Below are 10,498 nucleotides of genomic sequence, written 5' to 3' on the forward strand. Positions count from 1 at the left end.
ACTTCGGGGTCTCGTGACGACGGACAAGGTAAGTACTTCACAGGTAACTGGACTTGTACTTTCTCCTTCTGCAGGCTTTACCTGTAAACACAGAGGGTTAATTTACAGGTAACTAGGTCTTTTCTAGTCGCTCTGGTGCTCTTGGCAACGGACAAGGTAAGTATATGTAGGTAACTAGATCTCCAACGTCACTCTTGTAGCTTATAGCAATTTCATCTAACAACAGGCATTTCCACATCAAATACTGCTTGGGGCGATGGACTTACAACGACTTCACTGCGATAGATAGGTAACGGTACTCACAGACCTTTGTGTAGTGGAATGTCTTGGCACAGCCCCACCGAGACCTCCGGTACGTCGGGGGCTTGTCACCGTCACGCAGAGCCGAACGCTGCCCTTCCCTCTCCTCTACTCACAGACACAGAGAGCTAGACAGGGGCGCACTTTTGAAGAGGCTTCGTGACAGGTAAGATTAATCCTCACAGATGTCTCAAAGCAATACAGTTTTTCTCTATACACATCCAAGCACGGTTAGGTTCTGCTCACAGTAAGTCTGGTTCCGCCGTTAAGATTCACCACCGCCTCCACAGGGCCAAAGCAATTCCCGGGGATCCACAAAGGGTGCTACACCTGGGTCTCCATACAAGAGTCTTGAAACAGCATATATTAGAGGATACTTCGACAGCCTCCACAGCCTTTCGTTTCCCATGACTAGTACAGGAGGAAGTGGCTACTGACAACATAAACACAGCATCTCACTGCAATACATCAAATGTGCACACTCACAGCAAGACACAGACTCACCCACTGCACGCCTCACCCTCCACGTGAAAAATAGGGTCAGAGCCACGCTTTCCTGAAGCCTGCCTCGGGGCTCGTTGGCGATGTAAAAGGTAGGAGGCCAGAAGATGGAAGTCGCTGCCGCGACTACTTGCGTCTCCCTGTATCTACGTTTCCTGGCTCACCCATCACTCTGCTCCGTGGTAGGGCCGCTAACCTGTTTACTGTAAACTCACAATCACGTTGAACAGTGTATTTTCCACAAGATCATTCAGTAAAAGGGCCCAGGTACTCACAATAATGCTGATGCGCTTGCCTTGTTTCCTTCTCCTTACAGACAACTAACTCTTCTTTGCACCGTCCGTAATCCACTGCTGGAAGTCGTCCTTGACAACACTTCCGGTGAGTGGTTCCTCAACAGTTGCTTAAACACATCAATAGTGCATGCTGATCATCTCATTTAGAATATCAAACCGAACAGTATACTCAGCCCAGTGATTCATATCCTTCTTCCTCTCTTCACCCAGTGAACACCCATCTCCGCCGCTACCAGACGTGACTTTGCCCAGACCTTCACTCTGCACACCGAAACGGTTTGTCAGCACACCGCCAACAACAACAACAAACTGCTACGACTGCTGTTTGAGTTTTTGAAGCTCTCTTTATACACCTTTCCGTCTTTGCTTCATCCAATCCCCAGCTGCCACGTTTGCCACTCACACCTGTGTTTAATCTGGCTTGATTTGCCTCCCGGCGCTCACCGGAAGTTCCGGTGTTTCCGCTTACCCGTCCGGGTGGAACCCATATCCGGGCGGAACCATATCTTCCCTACTTTTGGTTCCGCCCCTTGAAATCTTCACCGTGTGACATCCTCCCCCGCCAATCCGTTGTAGTCCCTAGAACGCCTTCTCGTCGTCCACTCACCATAGCGTGTAGGGGGGCGGCCTCGGTTCACCCGCTGGGATCGCCTAGGAGGCGAGTCGGATTCGGCTCGGGCTGGCATGTCTTCAGGTCCCCTTGGAACGGTCCGAGCTGGTACATTCACTGGGCCCCTTGGGACCACAGCCCACCCTCCGATCCAGGGGGCTACGGGCGCTGGCTCCTTGGGAGCTTCTTCCACAGGGACAGGATAGTTTGGACAAGGGCGAATCATATTGCAGTGGACCACCCGGTCGGGCCTGGGCTTCCCTTCGGGCCGGATTGTGTACACAGGCTGCCCCGGCCGCTGTTGGCTTTGAACTACGTACGGGGTGGTCTCCCAACGATCGCTCAACTTCCCTTTTCCTTGCCGCCGATTGTCTCGTACCAGAATCCTTTCACCAGGGAGTAGAGGGGCGTCCCGGGCCGTCCGATCATACAGCTTCTTAGTCCTGACTCCAGCCGTCTGTATCCGCTTCGTGACTTGCTCATAGGCGAAATGTAGGCGCTGATGGTGGCGTCCCACCTACTCCGTCAGGCTCATATCCTCCTCGTTCGCTGTCACTCCCAGCATCAAGTCAGTGGGCATCCGAACATGTCTGCCGAACATCAAATAAGTGGGGGCATACCCCATGGTGCTATGCACACTGTTGTTATAAGCTTGGACCAAATTAGGCAAGGCACTCACCCAATCTTCTTGGCGTCTTTGGTCCAGGGTCCCCAGTAAACCCAGCAAGGTCTGGTTGAACCTTTCACACCCTCCATTCCCCTGGGGGTGATCCGATGATACGAATGCAGGAACTCGGGGCATCCGAATGTCTGAAAAACAGTCCTCCATAGTGCAGTCCTCCATAGAGCCATAGAGCAGAAGGGAAAAGCTGTCTCCAAGCAGAGTATGTCACAATGGATAGTGGACACTATTGCCCTTGCTAATCAAAAGCATGGCGTGCCATGTCCATTTGGGCTAAGGGCACACTCTACTAGAAGGTTTGCGTCCTATAGGGTATTGACTCGTGGTTCCTCGTGTGTCGGCTTGCAGGGCCATTATGGCGCTATTCGTGCCAAAAATTCCTTTATTGCAGAATTTGGTACTTCTTCCAATGCCTTTGGCAGTCAGACATGGCAGAGCGTCTGTTGCCAGCCTTTTATCAGCAAAATGCTTGATGCTAAGGCTTGGTTCTTTGTGGAACTAAAAAAGGTTCTTCTACAGAATCGCTGTGAAGCACCTTTTAAGCACCTTTATTTTTTTTTAAAGTGTACAAACATAAAAACAAACAATTGATGATTATGGTGAAGCTACAATAACACTGAAAATCTCACATTTCAAAACCGTACCTTCTATGCGGTTTAAGCGTTCATCCACACACAGTGGACTCTGCAATGGATTCAGATTGGCCAACATGCTTTACGGTTAGGGATTTTGCGCCATCTGTGGGTTTGGCATGTTCTTGACATTGCTTCATACTGGGGTTTTGCGTGTCCGTTTTTTTTTCACGAAGGAGGGAAAAACTGCTTTTAAAAATACCAGTGCATGTGTGGACTAGACCTAAAACAGGTTGTGGTTTTTTATAGAGTTCCAGAAAACAATAGTTATAACTATACATTTTTTCATGCTTTCATACACAACTACTTCATAAATAAAGACATGAAATATACAATAATACATAATAAAGAGGAATCAGAACCACATTCAGCACATACTTACATTTGAGTCCTTCTTCCCCACAAATAAAATTCCAGTCAAATCTTGCCACAATTATGATCACTGGTAAAACTCCAGCAATGAGAAATGCTAAATATGAAATAACAAATAGGGTGAAATGCTCCAGTGGAAACACTACAGAGATTGTTATCTCCTTATTTGATACATTTATTTTAATGTTCCTAAGTCAGACTATGCAAAATTATCATGAATATATCACAGCAATCAAAAGTTTTGTTTTTATATTCACATCTTTTATATTATAATTTACACTGATAAATACTGTGTTTTAACGTAACATATAAACTAACTAAATAATACTTTACAGTTCATATAAGCTATCATAAACTGACAATGAACAATACCTTTATTTTGTTAAAAGAAAATATTCTTCCTAGTTCACGTTCATTTTATCATTAACCACACTGAAAAAAATGATTCATTGAATTTAATAAATTTTTTTAAGGTAAGTGGTTGCAATCAATTTATTTAAGCTACATTTAAACAAAAAAGATTAGTTAAGTAAAACAAAATATAAAACTTTTGTTTAAATGTAGCTTAAATAAATTGATTGCAACCACTTACCTTAAAAAAATTATTAAATTCAATGAATCATTTTTTTCAGTGCAGAACATTTTTAAAATCAAAAGTTGTAACTCTTAATATTAGTTAATAATGAAGTGAAATGACAGGATTGACAAGTAGCACATGCTTGAAATGTGACCCCTGCATAACCCATCTCAGTGCACCTCAGTCACAACCTGCTATATGTGAGACTCGAACTGGCAACCTTCAGGTTGCAAGCAAGACTCTCTGACTACCATTAGGCCATGACTGCCCTTAATAATGAACATAATGAACATAAACAATTGTACTGACATTAACAAAAAAATAAATAAATGTTAAAAACTCTTTGTCCATTGTTAGTTCATGTTAGCTAATGAATGTATTAATCTTAATGTAAAGTGTTACTACTAACTCATAATAACATTTATAATACTGAACTTACTTCCTTTGGCAACACCAAATGCATAAAACAGAAGGACGAGTTGTAATGGAGGCAGAATATCAAAGCTCATAAAAGCCATAATGTTGAGTATTAATCGAGGCGTCTGTGTGACTGCAGTGAATACTACATCAAAATAAAATAAATGTAATGAGGAAGAATACAAAACATGAACAATTCATTCAACAAGTTGACTTTTTAGTACGAGGAACACTTGGGAGTAAGATATAACAATACATTGCTATGCTTTTCCATTTATATTTTAAATACAAATCCAGCAGAAGAACATAACTGGATGAATAATTAGATGTTTACTTAATAAACACTTTGGGGCGGTTTCCCAGACAGGGATTACACTAGTCATAGACTAAAATAAATGTAATAGCTGTACAAACTGAAAAAAACTTGCACTGACATATCTTAAAATACATCAGTGCCCTTTGTTTTACATCATAATGCACATAAGTAATGTTTTTGGTAAGGTATGTTTGTTAAAACTAGTTATATATCCTAATTAAACTAAGGTCTAGTCCTGGATAAAGCTAATTCCTGTCCGGGACCCCTTTGTGTTCTTTATTTCACTTTATATGAATCAAAAATACTTACTGTAAATAATGATGATGAAACTCATGAAAGGCATTATTCCAAATAAAGATGTTATCATGTGTCTTTCAAGCACTAAATAATGCAGGAGTTGATTACCAACATTCCCAAAATAAAGAACTGAGACAAAGAATAAGATCACAACAAATGAGTATTAACTAAAGATTACATATACACATTTAAATGTATGGTACAAATAATGACTGTGCTGAAAGTTTGTATTTGCCTACCTGAAAAAACAATGCCAGTGAAAATAATATATTCTAGACAAAAGCTGTAACACGCCAAATATTGTATCCTTTCTGCAAACAGAAAATCATCATTTAAAGATGTACATTTTGTAATAATGTGTAATATTTTGTAATAATGTGTAATAACTCAGGTTCTGTGTTTAGACCAGTGGTTCTCAAAGTGTGGTATGCGAAGCTTCATCTAGTGGTACCTGAGGATCACTGAATTAAATGTAAATTAATGTTAAAACTAGGGCTGTCAGTGTTAACGCAAGCGTTTAATTAATTTAAATAATATATTGATCTGTGGGCCCTAGACAGGAGGTGTTTTAATTCTGCGCTGATCAATTGGTGTGTGCACTGGTGTAGGGGACACCCCCGCAGCCCCCACAGTGCATGGGGCCCCTACCCCTTTGATGGGCCCTGATGTACATTAAATTAAATCTTTGCAGTGATGGAAATTCTCTGTTAATTAATATATAAATATATATTTTATTCCTCCCCATTTACTTACCCATGTGTGTTGCTGTCCAATCAAACAAAGTATATTATTATCAGAGGGTAGCAATATGGTAGAAGGGGGCCCACGAGGGCTGATAATTTAAACAATCCCAAATTGTAATATTAATAATATATAACGCAACCACATGTCTGCATTTGGTTGAGTTTATTAGCTTTGTCATACCAGTCTGCGTAATGCTGCGCATCAAGATGAACACACATACCGCATGCCTGGGATAGTGTGAGTGCGCCCTTCATCTGTATTAAATGTTCACAGTAATTATTTGATTATTCTTGTGTGCAGTATTATCACCATTCATTTATGCAACCAACAAGTTTATTAATAGAGAACAACTTTGTTTACAACATAAAATTCCTTATACAGTACTGTGCAAAAGTATTAGGCCGCTATGTCATAAATAGATTTGTTGTTTTTGCAATTGTATAGTGATGATATATAATTGTTTCTCAGTCTCTTTTTTAGAATACAACCAGAAAATACAGTAAATGTGTAGGTAGTATTAAAAACTATAAAAATGTAAACTGATGTGTCAAGTATTTAGGGTAAACTTCCCTTCCACTAGAGCAACAGGATCTCTTAAAGGGAAATTCCGCCTTGAAATGATCCTAGGGTTAATAACAAACGTGTACCGAGTTCGACCGTTCACTGGAGTTTGTTTTCATGCTAGTCTAACGTGACCAGTGTTATTGTTAAACGCAAATTAGCATGTTATGGTAGCCTTCGGGGCATCAGTGCATTAAAAACAAAATCGCTATGTCTATACTACTAATAATGCTCAAAATAACCCCACACTTACACTGTAGCACAATGAGGGTCTCTATATGTAAACCGAAGCATTGAGAACTTTGCAAGTGTACAGGCAGTTTATTAAAAAGAAACATTTACCGTTCACGTCTGGATCACATATCCATGCGGGCGCCATCTTGGGAAAACTGAACTCTCGCGTGAAAGCACAACACCTGTTCAGGGCAACAACGTTTCACGCGAGAGTTTAGTTTTCCCAAGATGGCGCCCGCATGGATATGTGATCCAGACGTGAACGGTAAATGTTTCTTTTTAATAAACTGCCTGTACACTTGCAAAGTTCTCAATGCTTCGGTTTACATATAGAGACCCTCATTGTGCTACAGTGTAAGTGTGGGGTTATTTTGAGCATTATTAGTAGTATAGACATAGCGATTTCGTTTTTAATGCACTGATGCCCCGAAGGCTACCATAACATGCTAATTTGCGTTTAACAATAACACTGGTCACGTTAGACTAGCATGAAAACAAACTCCAGTGAACGGTCGAACTCGGTACACGTTTGTTATTAACCCTAGGATCATTTCAAGGCGGAATTTCCCTTTAAACCTTAATTCACGAGTTCACACTTACAAATAATTCAGAACAGAGTTATTAATATGCGTAATTGGCGTGCTGTCCGAGGAGAGGGCTCTGAGCTCGTTAATGGACTGAGCACGGACCGCTTCCTGGCAGAGAGAGGGTTCCGGGCTCGGCCTAACCCTACAGTCACATTAGCTACAAAAGTGAACGACACCGAGCGACACGCACTAGCTTGATGGGCGTTCCTTGGCTAGTTTCTAAAAGCGGTATCAAAAGTCACTTTAGAGGTATTGTTAAGTTACAAGAAAGGTGTTTTTGGATTTAAAAGTATTTATTTCTCGATAAAAGTAACAAAATATTTGAGATAAAATGCCAAACTTATCAGATATATACATAAACAGTGCTTTAAGTGGGCCGGAACGCCCCGGTACTCAGTACCGCCACTTCTAAAAATAGCTCTTGAGCGTACCACCACCTCTACGTGCGCCCAGAACGTGCTTTTAGCGTACCGGAACGCTCATCTGTTTAAAAATCAGAGGTTTAATTTAATCATTTGGCTGCGCTGCCGCTTTTCAGAGCGCCCTTAATGTACGCTTCCTAATTCGTTCCACCGAGAGCAGAGACTACATTACCCATACACCCTTGCGTTTACAAGTTAAAAGCGCATGCGTCCTTCAGTCAGTGTCAACGTGCTCTGGAGAGGTGTGTGTTTGTGTGTGAAACGCGCAACCATAGTTGCTCGGTTAAAATGAAAATACAATGAACACGTAATATGCCCTCCTTGTTTTAGACTCTGAGTAGTTAAAGAACACCTTCAGAATTAGAGGACTCGCTGACATCCCACCAAGCCAGAATGATAGCTGCAGGTCAGACGCAAGCCTTGTAGGTACGTGATAATCTCCGCTGTCGCGGCTGTCAGTTTGGTTCCCCTCGACGCAACTTCGGATTTCCTCAGGCGATGTGCAGAAAACATTCTTGAAATTGTAATATACATTTAGTTTAATTGCTAAACTAAAAGTAAACGAAATTTCAATGAATTTGAACGACGTGCACAGTAGTTTTATCACCCGCAAAATGGAAAACAATGGGACAAAATAAATGACTTTAAAGTTTCAAATGGCCAGTATTTTGTTATTCTTGACGCATAGACATGGTCTTGGTGTCATTTTAAAAAAATATTCTGAACCACTAGTTTTAGCATTTAACCATGCTGAAAATTTTACTCACATATCTACCTTTTGCACATTTTATTTATGTTCAAAAACTCTTTCTACAGTAGCTCTTTCTAATGGTATTTTTTCAAAATCCTTTTGCACATTTTATTTATGTTCAGTAGCTATTTCTAGCTCAAGCAAATCCACAAATTTATAAAAGGATTAATTCTTTTTTACAAGGTCGTCTGTTGACTGCTAAATATAAAACCCCTTCAATACAGGAGTCGAGTCAGCAAAATAAAATAAAATAGAGTACCGGCACCTCTTTTGGGCCACTTAAAGCACTGTACATAAATGCGCATTTTCCGCCATCTTGAATTATTTTCTCAGACTCGACCACAGACCTACGTCATGTTGCTCCTTCACTCCGATTGGCAGTCGCTTTGTCGCATCGCTCAGCATTTGCATAAAATAGCCTGCTTGTCTATTTTGGCCCCGCCTTGCTCGCGCACCGGCGAGCTCGTCGCCTGTCGCTGGCAAACGGCCACTTCCATTGAAAATGAATGGTAGCCTGTCGCTCTGTCTCTGTCGCTTGTAGCTAATGTGACTGGGGGGTTATAGGCCCGAACCCAGAATAATCCCCCCTGTTCAGATTAGAAAGGTGACCAGCCAACCATGCGGAGAAGGGGAGGTGGAGGGATGCTGAAACTATCAAGGAATGAGGGTGAGTTGATTTCCAGTATATAGGTTTCTGTTGATGCAGATCAGGTGGACACCTGGTTGCTGACTGTCAACAGCTGGTCATAGTTACGAGGTGATTAAGTTGATTATTTGAACGTGTTCCTCCCGAACTTTGTTAATAAAACATCATTAAAATTAAATCCTAATTTCTAATTTTAAAGAAATTATTCTTTTTACTTCATTCTGCTCAAAAATGCTCAAGATTTGTTTAGTGCCAGGAGAGGTCACACTTAACACCGACTGATGCCTGAAGAAGACATTTAGTCCTGAAAATTGTTTTGTTTTTAATTTTATGTACATTTTTCCTATATTTTCTGTTTGCATCTTAAAAAGAGTGAAAAATAAATATGGATGGACATTAAAACTTTGCTAAAACAACAAAGCTGGTGATGGTGGCCTAAGACTTTTGCACAGTACTGTATAGTGATTTATTTTAAATGCACAATGTTACTGAATTTGTTTGATTGCATTTAGTAGTACTCTGTCAGATTTTCATATGTCCCCTTTAATTTTGGTCATTATGGTGGAACTGGAGAGCCGAATATTTTCGTACATTTAAGAACCACTGGTTTAGACGATGAGAATGATTTTTAAGATTTTGCCTGGATTGGTACAGTACATAGATAACTTCATCTATTTGATCTGAATATTATTATTATTTATGTTGATCTCTGTGTTTGATAAACAAATACCTGGAAAGTCTTTTACTTCAGGTTCAGACCAAAGCAACATTAGAGGCCGTAGAAAAAACAAAGCACAGCAAGTCAGCGTCTCATTCAGAAATCCTTCAGAAACAAAACCACAGATTAAATAATAATATTAATAATCATAATAATTCACTTTATTTACAGATTTGTAACACAGAATAACTAAATAATGTGTAAAGATAAAATATACCTACCTTCAGAAACACCCCAGAAAACAAAGGCAAAGAACATGATGATATTTGGAAACCAGACCAGTAACACATGGAGATAAAAGTCTGAGAAGAAAAATACAAATAAATCAGTCAGAAAAGGAAATTGTTTTTTATTCATTTAGTCTGTTTTTGTGTGTTGTCTTGATGGAATTTGAAGGCAATTACCTGAAAAACATAAATTACCTCATTGGGACTTTATTTACAACTAAACATAGAAATTTATAAAATTTTGTGTGAAATCATACCTGTATAATTTAATGGCCAGTAGACGAGAGAGTAGAACAGAAGAGCAGATCCACATGCAGTTATACAGAGAATTAACACCATTATGTGTAAACCTGATAAACCTGTAACACACACACACACGCACGCACGCACAAACACACACACACACAAACACACACACACACACACACACACACACACACACACACACACACAGATTAATACCCCATTTGCAGGTATTGAAAGATTTTAAAAGCATGTGTGTAGCAAGGCACAATAACAAGCGTGCTTTTAACTGAAAAAAGTTAATATTTTAAGCCAACTTAAACTTAAAAGTAACGATATACATAATATTATATATCTAATACATA

The 10,498-nt window shown here is 40.2% G+C and overlaps 2 long non-coding RNA genes across 2 annotated transcripts; both read right to left on the minus strand.

The window, feature by feature from the left end:
- Positions 1–3,401: 3,401 nt before the first annotated feature.
- On the minus strand, positions 3,402–5,133 carry LOC141351277 (uncharacterized). Its single transcript, XR_012359488.1, has 3 exons — positions 5,013–5,133; positions 4,410–4,532; positions 3,402–3,490 (listed from the first exon to the last, which is right to left on the minus strand). It is a non-coding gene; the product is annotated as an uncharacterized lncRNA (long non-coding RNA).
- A 106-nt stretch (positions 5,134–5,239) lies between these two features.
- LOC141351222 (uncharacterized) lies at positions 5,240–10,250 on the minus strand. The gene is made up of 4 exons (XR_012359456.1): positions 10,148–10,250; positions 9,885–9,965; positions 9,676–9,768; positions 5,240–5,311 (listed from the first exon to the last, which is right to left on the minus strand). It is a non-coding gene; the product is annotated as an uncharacterized lncRNA (long non-coding RNA).
- Between the last annotated feature and the right edge of the window lie 248 nt (positions 10,251–10,498).

The sequence above is a fragment of the Misgurnus anguillicaudatus genome, chromosome 19 (genome assembly GCF_027580225.2).
Source record: "Misgurnus anguillicaudatus chromosome 19, ASM2758022v2, whole genome shotgun sequence".
In the NCBI taxonomy this organism is placed as follows: Eukaryota; Metazoa; Chordata; class Actinopteri; order Cypriniformes; family Cobitidae; genus Misgurnus; species Misgurnus anguillicaudatus.